The 14868-nt window shown below is 40.6% G+C and overlaps 1 pseudogene; it reads left to right on the top strand.

The window, feature by feature from the left end:
* The first annotated feature begins 2489 nt into the window (after window positions 1-2489).
* On the top strand, window positions 2490-5610 carry LOC103081589 (small nuclear ribonucleoprotein Sm D3-like; annotated as a pseudogene).
* Window positions 5611-14868: the final 9258 nt, after the last annotated feature.

Below are 14868 nucleotides of genomic sequence, written 5' to 3'. Positions count from 1 at the left end.
GGGATAAACTGGGAACTGATAGGATACTGTGACGCTTAGTGCTATGTATCAGCTTGGCTGGGCTAGAGTACCCAGTTATTTAATCAAGCACTGATCCAGGTGTTGACCCGATGGGTATTTTGTAAATGTGGTTACCAGCTACAGTTGATTAACTAGATTGCCATGGATAACGTGGGTGGGCCTCATCTAATCAGCTGAAGGTCTTAAGGAAAAAAAACTGAGGTTTCCCAGAGAAGAAAAAATATTCTGCCTCAAGACTGCAGCATCAACTTCTGCCCGAGTTTCTAGACTGTTGGCCTGCCCTATAATTCCTTGAAATAAATTTATCTGATCTATATCTATATATATCATCTATATCTCTATTTATGTTTTAATTGATTCTGCTTCTCTGGAGAACACTGAGTGAAACAGGTATTTAGAAATCTTATGTGAATTCGAATTGTTCATTGTGTAACTTCTGGAAGGAGGACTGCTCTTCACTTCCTGAACATGAAGTCCTGTGCTGTGTACATAGTAGGGGCTTAATAAGTGTTCACTGAAGTGACTGGAAACCCAGAGAAGCCCCATAATGCTTTTCGCAACTTCCACCGCCCCACTTTCAAGTGGAAACATTTGCTCCCTCCCATCCACACAGGACTCAACAGCCCTACTTTGGAGACCAGCTCCTCTCAGGATCTTCCTTTCATGTTGTCAAATACTGATGCCTCCATCACTCTTTGCCTTTACCATCTATCAAGTGAACCACATCTTCCCCAAAGACTTCACTGCATTGGGGCCAGGCTTGTGACTTACTCTTGCTTCCTCGATGCTTGTGTGTGGGATTCTCTAGGTTTACATAGTTGTGCTTTTCTTTGCCTGGCATCTTAAGGTGATGTCGTCCCTTTCTCGTTAGCTGGTGGACCTTCTGGGGGAATTCTAGGCTCCGATGTCGTGAAACATTTATGGTCTTTGGAATCAGCCAGAACTAGTTTGAGACCTGGTTTTCATATAAGCTTTGAGAACTTGATGAAGTCATATAACTTTTGTTGTTATTTTTTTTTTTTTAATTTCATTTTTATTTATATTGGGGTATAGTTGATTAACAATGTTGTGTTAGTTTCAGGTGTACACCAAAGTGAGTCAGTTATACATATACATATATCCATTCTTTTTTTAGCTTCTTTTCCCATATAGGTTATTACAGAGTATTGAGTAGAGTTCCCTGTACTATACAGTAGGTCCTTGTTGATCATCTGTTTTATATACAGTAGTGTGTATATGTTAATCCCAAGTCATATAACTTTTATGAGCCTTACTTATTAGTAAGATGGGGGTAAAATGGCCCAGAAAAACATGTGAGAGATAAATAAGGCAAATAGTTATCAATTTTTTTTTTGCATCAGTAGTTAAGCACTCATGTTTCCACTGGTGAAAGTCTCTGTGGAACTGCAAAATATAAAGCAGATAAGCTAAGAATGACTCTGGTTGGCTCTACAGAAGCCCTCCTACTTGTGCACTAGGACTCCTATCCTCTACCCTATTCAAGGATGAGCCTTGAGCAGTTTCCCCTCTGTCCCCCATATCAACATGTAACACTGCTCTACTGGATGATTCCTGCCACCTGAAAACATGGTGGAATAGTCCCCATCTTTGAGCCAAACCACCAACCCAAAGCATCTTCCTTCATCCCACAACCCTATAGTTACTACCCCATTCCTGTCTTCTTCACTACAGCAAAACCAACTGACAGAGTTGTCTATACATTCTGGCCCCATCATTTCCCCTCCAGTTCTTTCTTGAACTCCCTCCAGGTGGGTCTTTGTTCCCATGACTCCTCTATGGCTCTAGTCAAGGTCACAAAAGAACTTCACGTTGCCAGAACTTGCAGATGATTCTCAGGCACTATCTTTTTTTTAAGGTATGTTGAAATTTCTTTTTAAAAATTTATTTTTTTAATTGAAGTGTAGTTGATTTGCAGTGTTTTATGTGTATAGCAAACTGATTCAGTCATATATATATATATATATATATATATATATATATATACACACACACACACACACATTCTTTTTCAGATTCTTTTCCATTGTAGGTTTTTACAAGATATTGAATATAGTTCCCTGTGATATACAGTAGGTCCTTGTTGTTTATTTTACATACAGTAGTGTGTATCTGTTCATACCATATTCCCAATTCATCCCCCCATTTCCCCTTTGGTAACCATAAGTTTGTTTTCTATGTCTGTGAGTCTGTTTCTGTTTTGTAATTAAGTTCATTTGTATCATTTTTTTAGATTCCACATATAAGTGATATCATATGGTATTTGTCTGACTTACTTCACTTAGTATAATAATCTCTAGGTTCATCCATGTTGCTGCAAATGGCATTATTTCATTCTTTTTTATGGCTGAGTAATATGTGTGTATACACACCACATCTTTTTTATCCATTCATCTGTCGATGGACATTTAGGTTGCTTTCATGTTTTGGCTATTATAAATAGCACTGCTATGAACATTGGGGTGCACGTATCTTTTTGAACTAGAGTTTACCCTGGATAGACGTCTCAGGCACCATCTTGCTTGGTCTACTGTAAGCAACCTTAGCTACAGTTGATCACGTGAAGCACTTTCTTCACTAGTCCCTGGGGTACCACTCCCTCTGGGTTCTCCCCACTTCACCAGCAGTTCCTCCTCAATCTTTTTTTTGTTTTTCTTTGTTTTTTGGTATGGTTCCTTCTCCTCCTCATGACCTCAAAATCTTTGAGTGCCACAGGGCTCAGTTCTCAGTTTACACAAACTTAGGGGTGGGAAAGAGGGATTCATCTAATCCCATGATTTTAAATACCATTCATATACTGATAACTCCCCAGTTTCTATATCCATTTTGGCCCTCTCTCCTGAAAGCCAGACTCATATAGCCAATTGCTTCCCTAACAACTCTGCTTGGATGTCTAACTGATGTCTCTAATTTATCACATCCCAAACCAAACTTCTTATTTTCCCCTGAAATCTGCTATTGTGAAGTTTTTCCTGTTTCAATAAATGACAATTATATGCTATAATTTTCTCTTCTCTAAAGCCTTGAGATCATCTTTGACACATCATTTGTTATCCTACCTCCAATTCAATGGCAAATGCTATCGACTCTACTTTCAAAAATATATCCAATCTAACAACCACTTCTAACCATTCTGTTGACACCCTGAGTTTAGTCCAGCTCACCATCCTCTCTCATGTGGGTTAACAGCCTCCTAACTGTCTCCTTACTTCCTCCTCCACTCAGCTATAGTTTATTCTACACAAGATCCAGAGTGATCCTTTTACAACAGTCATATCATATCTCTCTTCTGCTCAGTATCTTCCAATAGCTTCCTATCTCACTCAAAGTAAAAGGCAAAGTACTATTAAGGGCCCAAGACCCTACACAATCTGTCTCCAGCAGATTAAGGTGGAAGCTTAGTTTCTACCAATTTCCTTATTCACCGCTGGGTACGATGATCTGACTTCAGTCATCATCTCCTTGCTATTCCCCAAACGTGGTGAAATATGCACCCACCTCAGGACCTTTGTAGATGCTGTTCTCTCCACTTGGACCATCTTTCTCCTGTGTATCCACATGAATTCCTACCTCCACCCCACCACCCAGATATCTAAGTGGATCATTCAGAGGAGAGACCTTCTCAGACATCTGAACCTGACCACACTATATAAAAGGGAGCGCCTTCTTTCACCTCCTTATACCCTCCTTACCTGGATCTACCTTTTTACGGCATTTATCAATCTTGACGTATTATATATTCCTTTATTATTGTCTATTTCCATAAAAACAAGCTATGGCATCAGGAGCTTTGTCTCTGTTTACTGTTATATTTATTATACTGGCACTGAGTACAGTGCCCAGCAGGTGGTAGATTCTCAGTAATTATTTGTTGAATAAGTGAATGAATGAAGTGAAATTGACAGGCCGTGAGCCACATTCACTGTAACCTCCACCGCCTGGCTGTGAACCCATCCTCTGGAGCCTCAGAGATGTTCTCATCCCTAGAGAGCTATCCTGTCCCCTCCTCTCAGGCCTTTGCTATTTCACAGTAAACATCTCTGGTTCTTTCCACAGTTCTTTAAAAAAGATGGTGGCTCTGACAGCACCTCTGAGTATCTTCACACTCCAGGATGCAGTTTGTCTGGATTTAGGGATCTGGACACTTAAAATAAGTTAGTTGTTTTCTGACTATTTTCTCATCCACCTGGGGCTTCAGTTCTACTGTAGTGATGTTGGTTCTACCTGCTTATGCCTGAAGACAAGTCTCCTTGTTCTGCTTAAAGATTGGATGAATTAGGGATGTGAATGATGTAAGTGTCCTTTGATTAGAAGGAGGTAGCTAATAAAGCAAACCTGTCAGGGGAATGAACATGCCCACCTAACTCACTGCTGCCCTCCCATCTATGGCTAGTGCTATCCTTTTCAGTTCCCAAGTTGACACAAGGTAGCCAGGAGCCATTGATGTAGCCCACAAAGGCCAGCCTCCAGGGGCCCAGAGAAGGCTGCAGAGGGATGGAGGGGGGATCTGAAGGAACCAGTGAGGAAGATCCAGCAGGGTTTGCTTAGTAATAAACAACTCTTGAAAAGTGAAGGCTTTCCCAAATACTTTTCTGTTGTGTCTGAAATATTTAATGATATGTATATATCAATTGTTTTAATGTTGAAGGTTTTCATTTTTTCATTTTTGGTGGTGGTGGTGGTGGTGGTGGTGGTGGGATAATAGATTTTCCCCTTTGTTTTGCTTTTCTCTATTAAAATGACTTTATACATACAGTTCTTCAAAAAGTGTTATGGGACTGTATGATTCCATTTGGATGAAGTTAGGAACTGGCTAACCCAGTGTATGGAGATAGAAGTTAGAATAGTCGTTACCTCTGGGGAGGCGGTGGGTATTGACTGAGAAGGGGAACAAGGGAACATTTCTAGGAAATGTGGATCTTGAACTATATCCTGTATGGGCTTCTATTTAGGTAAAAATTCATTGAGCTGTACACTTAAGTTTTATTTTTTTATTGAATATAGTTGATTTACAATATCATATTAGTTTCAGGTGTACAACACAGTGATTCAATATTTTTATAGATTATACTCCATTTAAAGTTAGTGCAAAATAATGTCTAGGCAGGACCCACCATTCACTCGCCTCACGCCTTCACAGTCGCAAGAGTCACCTCCTCACCAGAAAGGAAGAGGAGACCAGAGCCGAGCTCTCTTCCTGCTGAGATGTCTATTGGCATGCGATTAAAGTCCTACGTGAGGCTGAGGATCACATCGTGACATGGGAGATGAACACTGGTGAGCTGTATCGAGGGAAGCTCATTGAAGCCGAGGACAACATGAACTGCCAGATGTCCAACATCACAGTCACGTACAGAGATGGCCGAGTGGCACAGTTGGAGCAGGTGTACATCCATGGCAGCAAGATCCGCTTTCTGATTTTGCCTGACATGCTGAAAAACACACCCATGTTAAAGAGCATGAAAAATAAACCCAAGGCTCAGGGCCGGTCGGGGAAAGGCTGCTATTCTGAAGGCCCAAGAGCCTGCAAGGGGGAGAGGACGTAGAAACATCTTCCAGAAGCGAAGATAAATTTAGCTGTTGGACAGAACTTTGCCCTTATTTTTTTCTTTTAGGTTATCTGGGTCGGGGGTGCATGCGTAGGTATATGTCCTAGGTTATCTTTTGACATCTTTTTCTTTAGATCTGGGTAAATGTTAAACTAAATAAATATAGTGGGTTTTTTTCTTCTTGAGAATAAAAAAAAAAGTATATTTCCCTGTGCTGTACAATATATCCTTGTTGCTTATTTATTTTATACATACTAGTTTGCATCTCTTAATTCCCACCCCTATTTTGTCCCTCCCCCTTCCCTCTCCCCACTGGTAACCACTAGTTTGTTTTCTTTAACTGTGAGCCTGTTGATGTCTTGTTGTATTTGTTTGTCTTATTTTTTAGATTCCACATATAACTGATAACAGACACTGTCTTTCTCTGTCTGACTTATTTCACTAAGCTCAATACCCTCTAGGTCCATCCATATTGTTGCAAATGGCAGAATTTCATTTTTTTAATGGCTGAGTAACATTCCACTGTGTGTGTGTGTGTGTGTATTTTTTTCTAGTTTTTAAAAATTTTTATTGGGGTATAGTTGCTTTACAATATTGTGTTAGTTTATACTGTACAGCAAAGTGAATCAGCTATACGTATACATGTATCACCTCTTTTTTGAATTTCCTTCTCATTTCTATTTTTATTTATTTATTTTTTTACATCTTCTTTATCCATTCATCTGTTGAGGACGCTTAAGTTGCTTCCGTATCTTAGCTCTTATAAATAATGCTTCTGTGGACACTGGGGTGCACATATCTTTTCAAATTAGTGTTTTCATTTTATTTGGATATATATATATACCCAGGAGTGGATTTGCTGGATCACATGGTGGTTCTATTTTTTGCTGTTTGAGCAACCTCCATACTGTTTACCATAGTGGCAAGATTTATGCATTTTATTGTATGTAAATTATACCACAATAAAAAAATTTTAAAAATAGTATGGTTATATCCTTGGAAGTGCAATGTTGATATGCAGTATTTTCAGATGTTTGAACAATCTATGTGAGCATTTGTATGCCAGATCTGCATTGTCTCATCTGCTCTCTCTACCCTTGTAATCTGCACTCAGTTTTTCAAGGGGCAAAGATAAGGGAGGGGAGTAGACTAGTCTCAGAGAAATCTATAGACAATTACCCTCAGTTGAAAATAAACATAATAAAACTATATAGAAGTCTAATTTTTGCAACTTGAGAGGGTTTTTTTCCACAGCTATTCACATCTAATCACTCTCACCTAATAAATGAATAGAATAGCTAATGTGATTAGACTAATTCACTATTCATCATGAATATTAAATGAACAGAATATTTTGCATTTCACCAGTCACATATCTTGAGTATTTACCTGATATTACAATCAGACATGTGTTAGATTTTCTCTCTGCTTCTGGGCCATAACTCATGGATAATTATAGTGTTTAATTAGCCCCACACAGCACTTGGCTCTTGGGTGTGGATGGAAATTACAGGATGTAGAAGGAACAAATCAAAGGCTGTAAAGGAAAGTAGCCCTTTGCTATACCCCCGGAAGCACAGTAGGGACCATGAGCTGCAGGGTGAGTCATACTATTCCACTTGAATAGAAAAGACGTTGCTTTCAAAAAGATTTTTAAAGTACGTTAAAAAAAAAAATACAATGAGTGAGCATGAAATGGAAAAGAGGTAGAGAGTTTAATGCACTCTTTATAAAGAGGCCTTTTTCCCCCTGATCATTCTTGACCGCCCCTTGCTTTCGATGAAATCATAGAATCGTCAGTTGGTTGGGAGCTCTCTCCTAGCAACCTAGACAGGTAACTGCAGTGTCAGTCCAGCGAGCTGACTGCCAGAGGTTCAGATGACTGTTGCTCAGTCCTTGAGGCCTGGAGGTGCAATAAAGCAGTCTATATGGGGATATATGTGTATGTATAGCTGATTCACTTTGTTATACAGCAGAAACTAACACACGATTGTAAAGCAATTATACTCCAATAACGATGTTAAAAAACAAAAGTCTGCTAGCTAAATGCCTAATTTCTCAAAGACATGCAATGATTCGAACCAATCCAGTCTCATCCCACAAACATATAATGACTGGTAAGACACGCTGGTAAGACACGGTGCTAAGTCCTATGGAGGAGAGAGAAGTAATGTAAGTAATACAATATCATACCCTCTAAGCTTGGGAAGTGTGGAAGGAGAAAGGGGAGATTCAAGAAACTGGCTTCTCGGAGGACAAATGAAGAGTGGTTCAAATAGGAGGGCAGAATCGTGTCCTGGAAAGAAAAAGAAAACATTTTGACGTGTACAACATGCTACACAGACGGAGTACGAAGCTAAAGATGGTAGGCAGAATTCTAAGATGGTCCCCAAGACTTCCCATGCTCCTTGTACGCATGCCCTGCATCGGCGCTGGGACGGGGACTCTGATGGACTTTACTCCAGTGACTAGGTTATGCTACATGGCACAGTGGATGACCTGACCTAATCACATTGGTCCTTTAAAAGCAAAGAGCTTTCTCCAGCTGGTTGTACAAGAGGAGGTCAGAAAGACAGACTCCAGCTGCTTTGGAAGGAAGCAAACACTGTGTTGTGAATGGACAGCGGGGGCAGATGACAAGGAACTGCCAGGGAAAGCAGTTCTGGGCTGACAGGTAGCAGGAAAAGGGGCATCTCCGTCCAATGGCCTCAAGGACACGGATTCTTCCAAAAAACCAGTGATCTTGGAAGAGGACCCAGATGAGAACTGAAGCCCTAGCTGGCACCTTGATTTCAGCCCAATGAGACCCTGCGCAGAGAATTTATGCTCTGCCCAGTCTTCAGACACGTAGAAACCTCGAGATGGTAAATGTGTGTTGTTTTAAGATGCCAACTTTGTGGTAATTTTTAACGCAGTAATAAAAAGTAATATCCCAAGCAAGAATGAGGATTTAAAAGCTGTGATAAAAAGAGCGAAATAGGGGAAAAGGGGGAGGTGGGATGTGGAAAGGGGGGAGGAGGGGGGCAGGGAGAGAGAGAGGAGAGAGAGGCGATAAAGAAATGCACCCACGTGAATAGTTTCGGGGAACTATTAATCATAAAGGAAATAACTCCTCTTTGCGGAGAAAGAATTTAAGAAGAGAAACAATGATTTACTGCTGAATAATCCATGAGGGTTTCAGAGGAAATGCTTGGCCGGACCCCAAATCAGCCTGCTCTGGCAGCTAGCTCATCTGGGGACTTCCCTCTGTTCAGTATGTGATTCAGGGCTTTCTCCCCAGAAGTTACAGGCCTGGGCTGGGTCACAGTTGCCAGTTTTGCTCTCATCTTGAATTGTCTCCACAAATTCTTCCTTGTTTCAGTATGGTCCAAACTGTGATATGTTATTGACTTGGAGATCCAGCAATTAGATCCTGAAGGGGAGAGCCTAACAGTTTCCATTTTTCTGGGCTGTTGAGAGCCAGTTGAGGAGGTCATAGGAGCCCAAAGACCCGGGCTCGAGTCTTGGCCGTATCTTCTCTAGCTGTGTGACTGTGAGGTGTTATTGACCTTGGAATCTCTCCTGTAATTTGGGGAAAATTTCCAATTCTGACTTTTTTCTAATGCAGAGAGGGGTGGTGACGAAAAAGTGAGAAAAGTGGAGTGTCATATTATTACTGTTTCAGCTTCGAGCGTGCACTCAGTAAGTAGCTCATCGTTTATTTTAATCCCGAAGGTTCTGCATTAAAGTCTGTTAACACCCTAGTCACATAGGACCTACCCTTAAATATCACAATGTTAGAATGTTTCTCCAAGTAATTAGAGACACAGAGAATTGGGGAATGAGATTGGTTGCCACTAGATAATATTATCATAAAGGTAAAATTCCATTGCAATGAATATTATTACGGTATTATGTTTCAATGCTATCTTGAAACGAGTACTTTCTCTAATTATCTAAGACAAAAAAAGAGCCTGTATAAGATAGTGAAGGGCCCTCCTTTACAGTGAAAGAATTTTGATTGTGAGTTATCTGCAGGAGACAGGGAAAACTCCAGTTGAGCTGTTTGCAACTCTTTTGTCCTGCTAGTAAATATTAACCTTCAGAGTTTCTTTTTGCTCTTCCAATATTATAGTGGCTAAAACAATCTTTCACTTAACTTCCAAACCACCACCAAAATCGAGTCATGAGGAGGAAAGTAGAAGTGGAGAGAGGCAAAACACCTTCCTCTTAGGGGGTAGAAAGCACTTCTTTTAACCTTTCAGCTCACTGAGGAGAGATTGGACACGCTGTGTTATCTCCAACTTCTGCAGATGGGAAAAAGCAGTGACATATCCCAACAAAACCCCATCCTCTGTGCACATGACAAAGACAGAAAAGAAAAGACAACCTCATAGCTTTTTCACAGAAAGGTGATACTTTTGGAACACAGCACTGTTTAAAGCGTTGATAAAATTATTTAATTTTTCCAGGCAAAACAAGAGAAAAGGTAAGGAAGGAATTTGATCTCTATGACTGTGTTTAACAGTCAAGTTCATTCCTGGAACAGATATTAATTGAGCACTTACAACACTGGGGCTGCAGCAGCATACAGGGCAGAACAGGCTTCTGCTCACGTGGGGTGCGGGTTCCCGTGGAGGGACAGGATGAATGAACTGGCAAATATACTGTATGTCGGGGTGGTAAAGTGCTGTGAAAAAAACTGGAGCAGGTCAGGAGGTGGAGGTGACAGCTGGAGGGGTAGTTGCTATTTACATAGGGTGGCCAGTGAAGGTGGTGCTGATAAGGTGACACTTGAGCTGGGAACTGAAGAGAGTGTTGAGGAAGCAAGTCATGTAAAAATGTGGGGGAAGACAGTCCCCAACCAGGGACCAGCAAACGCAAGTGCCCTGAGCCAAAAGCAAGTTCAGCCTTCATTCATACATTCATTGATTCATTCATACAGTCTCTCTTTCATTCATTTTTTTTTCTTACAAATAATAACTCAATGCCAATTATGTTCTTCTAGGGCACACCGTTCTGTGAAACTTGTACTACGTTTTGGTTATGAAATGCATATTTGTTGACCAACTAATCAGTATACTTTGGCATAGGAGGAAAATAACGAGGTAGGCAAGGTTCTCACCCTAAAATGAATACAATCCATTCTAAGAGACAGACGTATACAAATAAATGTAGCACCCCAGGAGGCTTCAGGGTATTGGGAAAATAGCTGGGCTTTGGAGAGAGAGATCCTGGTCCAGCCTTTTTAAACACCTAGCCCTGGGTAAGTGACTTTCTTCCTTGAGCCATAGAGCCTGGGGCAAGTGATATCTACTGTGTAGAACTCTTGCGAAGAGTAAATGAGATGACCTATATAAAATATAGAGCAAACAGTAGACATTCAATTAATGTACCTTCTCTTCCATCTCTCCTAATATAGTAGAGTATGATATGACTGACAAGTTGAACACATACTACGAACACTATGCCTTCATAATCCTAATGTTTGGCACCCTGTATTGTGATTACCAAGTATGGGCCTATCTCACATACTAAACCGAGGTTTTCTTGAAGATAAGCGACACTGTGTTAATAACCATTGTTTCTACTGGGCCCAGCCTAACATCTAAGCACATAGTGGGGTATTCAGTAAATGTTTATTGACTGAGTAGAGCTAACAAGTGCTCAGAACAGGAGTGGTCAGAACCGTATCTGCCATGGATCATTACATAGAAGGAGAGAAAGGTTAAATTAATCATTTTTGATTTACAACAGTGGTCAGAGGTCAGGTTTTCTATGTGATCTGTATAGGGCCTGGACGATTAAAAAATTATTTAAAATTCTTCTGAACATGGTATATTTCAGAGGCCTGTCTAGGAATCAAACAGGGTCCTTACCCACATTTCTTTTATAATGTGTTTAAGTAATTAGGAAATGATAAACCCTTCATTCTTAATGGCAGTGGACACATAATTCAATCCCAGGGATGATGCAGCAGACCATATTGTCCCTAAGTTTCAACTTCTCGTAAGTGAACTTAGTTAATTTCATTTTCTCTTTCTACTCTTGCACGCTCTCAGGCAGAGCCGCCGAGCAGCTTTTTTTAAATTTTTATTGGAGCATAGTTGATTTACAATGTAGTGTTAGTTTCAGGTTTACAGCAAGGTGAACCAGTTATACACATACATATATCCACTCTTTTTTACATTCTTTTCCCATATAGGTCATTACCAAGTACTGAGTAGAGTTCCCTGTGCTATACACTAGGTCCTTATTAGTTATTTATTTTATATATAGTAGTGTGTATATGTCAATCCCAATCTCCTAATTTATCCCTCCCCCACCCACCCTTACCTCCTGGTAACCATAAGTTTGTTTTCTACATCTGTGACTCTACTTCTGTCTTGTAGATAAGTTTATTTGTACCCATTTTTCAGATTCCGCATATAAGCGATACCATATGATATTTGTCTTTCTCTGTCTGACTTACTTCACTCAGTATGACAGTCTCTAGGTCTATCCATGTTGCTGCACATGGCATTATTTCATTCTTTTTTAAGGCTAATATTCCATTGTACCATGTCTTCTTTATCCACTCCTCTGTTGATGGACATTTAGGTTTTGCTCCCATGTCCTGGCTATCGTAAACAGTGCTGCGATGAACATTGTGGTGCATGTATCCTTTTGAATTATGGTTTTCTCCGGATATATGCCCAGGGCTGGGATTGCTGGATCATAAGGTAGTTTTTTAAGGAACCTCCATACTGTTCTCCATAGTGGCTGTATCAATTTACACTCCCACCAACAGGGCAAGAGGGTTCCCTTTTCTCCACACCCTCTCCAGCATTTGTTGTTTGTAGATTTCCTGATGATGCCCATTCTAACTGGTGTGAGGTGATACCTCTTTGTAGTTTTGATTTGCATTTCTCTAATAATTAGTGATGTTGAGCAGCTTTTCACGTGCCTCTTGGCCATCTGTATGTCCTCTTTAGAGAAATGTCTATTTAGGTCTTCTCCCCATTTTTTGATTGGGTTGTTTGTTTCTTTAATATTGCGCTGCATAAACTGTTTTTATATTTTGGAGATTAATCCGTTGTCTGTTGATTCATTTGCAAATATTTTCTCCAATTCTGAGGGTTGTCTTTTCATCTTGTTTAGTTTCCTTCGCTGTGCAAAAGCTTTTAGGTTTCATTAGGTCCCATTTGTTTATTTTTGTTTTTATTTCCATTACTCTAGGAGGTGGGCCAAAAAAGATCTTGCTGTGATTTATGTCAAAGCGCGTTCTTATGTTTTCCTCTAAGAGTTATAATGAGGTATCACCTCACATCGGTTAGAATGGGCATAGTCAAAAAATCTACAAACAGCAAATGCTGGAGAGGGTGTGGAGAAAAGGGAACCCTCCTGCACTGTTGGTGGGAATGTAAATTGATACAGCCACTATGGAGAACAGTACGGAGGTTCCTTAAAAAACTAAAAATAGAATTACCATATGACACAGCAATCCCACTACTGGGCATATACCCTGAGAAAACCATAAATCAAAAGACACACGCACCTCATTGTTCATTGCAGCACTATTTACAATAGCCAGGTCATGGAAGCAACCTAAATGCCCATCGACAGACAAATGAATAAAGAAGATGTGGTACGTATATACGATGGAATATTACTCAGCCATAAAAAGGAATGAAATTGGGTCATTTGCAGATATGTAGATGGACCTAGAGACTTTCATACAGAGTGAAGTAAGTCAGAAAGAGAAAAACCAATATTGTATATTAACGCATATATGTGGAATCTAGAAAAATGGTACAGATGGACCAGTTTGCAAGGCAGAAATAGAAACACAGATGTAGAGAACAAACCTATGGACACCAAGAGGGGAAAGAAGGGCAGGGGTGGTGGTGGGATGAATTGGGAGATTGGGGTTGACAGATATACAATAATATGTATAAAATAGTTAACTAATAAGAACCTGATGTATAAAAATAAATAAAACTAAATTAAAAACAAAAACAGAAAAGCAAAGTCCATAGTTACCATTAGGGTTCACTCTTGGTATTGTACATTCTATGTGTTTGAAGAAATGTATAATGAAATCTACCCTCCACTGCAGTATCATACAGAGTAGTTTCACTGCCCTAAAGCTCCTCTATTCTTCCACCCTTGCACGGTACACATGGAGATGCACCATCGAGATCCCTCTTTAAAGAAGGGCTCGCTGCCCTGTTCTGGGGAATACAGAAAGCTGCTTTCAGCTGTCAGCGTCTTCTGACTCTGCTTCAGCTATAGAGAGCATGACCTCCCCTGAGATCATACCTTCCCTGGGACAGCCCACCTCCAGTGACTGAGCGACACAGGTGTATAAAGGCCCTGGCACTTTGGTCCAGATATTTCTCTTATTTTTAATTAATTAATTAATTAATTAAATTTATTTGGCTGTGTCAGGTCCTAGTTGCGACATGCGGGATCTTCATTGCAGCATGTGGGATCTTTTGTTGTGGCGCACGGCCTTCTCTAGTTGCGGCGCGCAGGCTTCTCTCTAGTTGTGGTGCGTGGGCTCCAGAGTGCGCGGGCTCAGTAGTTGCAGCACGAGGGCTCTCTAGTTGTGGCTCGTGGGCTCTAGAGTGCGAGGGCTCAGTAGTTGTGGCGCACAGGCTTAGTTGCCCCACAGTATGTGGGATCTTAGTTCCCCGACCAGTGATCGAACCCGTGTCCCCTGCAATGGAAGGTGGATTCTTAACCACTGGACCACCAAGGAAGTCCCCTGGTCCAGCTATTTCTAATTTATGTAAGACAACTCTGACTAGCAACACCCACTCCAGAGCGCTCCTCTGGGTTGAAGGAGGTCCGCATTACAGTTTTACACTGTCCGCTGACAAATACAGCTTATTCCTTCCTTTCACAGTTGTGGATCCCCAGTAAACATCTTGCAAACCAAACTGTCTCAGCATCTGCTTTCAGAGCACCTGGCCTGTGACACGCCTCTGCAGCTGTATAACTATACATATGTATGCATGTGTATATGTAAGTATACAAATACACCTATATATGCATTATATATGTACATACATTATACATGTATATATTATATATAAAATGTACATACACACACATATATATACCTTCACACCCAACGTAGTGTCAGAGAGATGCCTTTGTTCCTATCTGGGGCTGACCCTGGCTAATTGGCACTGTCTCTCCCGTACCTCATTTCTTCCCAGTCTGTTGGTCAAGGCATCATACCTTCTCAGAGAGTGAAGTATATGTTTCCCATGAGGACTGTGAATCCGAAAACTCTGGCTTCTTCCTCTTTCCC

This window comes from Lipotes vexillifer, unplaced genomic scaffold (assembly GCF_000442215.2).
Source record: "Lipotes vexillifer unplaced genomic scaffold, Lipotes_vexillifer_v1.1 scaffold986, whole genome shotgun sequence".
NCBI lineage: Eukaryota > Metazoa > Chordata > Mammalia > Artiodactyla > Lipotidae > Lipotes > Lipotes vexillifer.
Note: the sequence above shows the minus strand (reverse complement) of the source record. Positions and strands in the feature narration are given on the sequence as shown.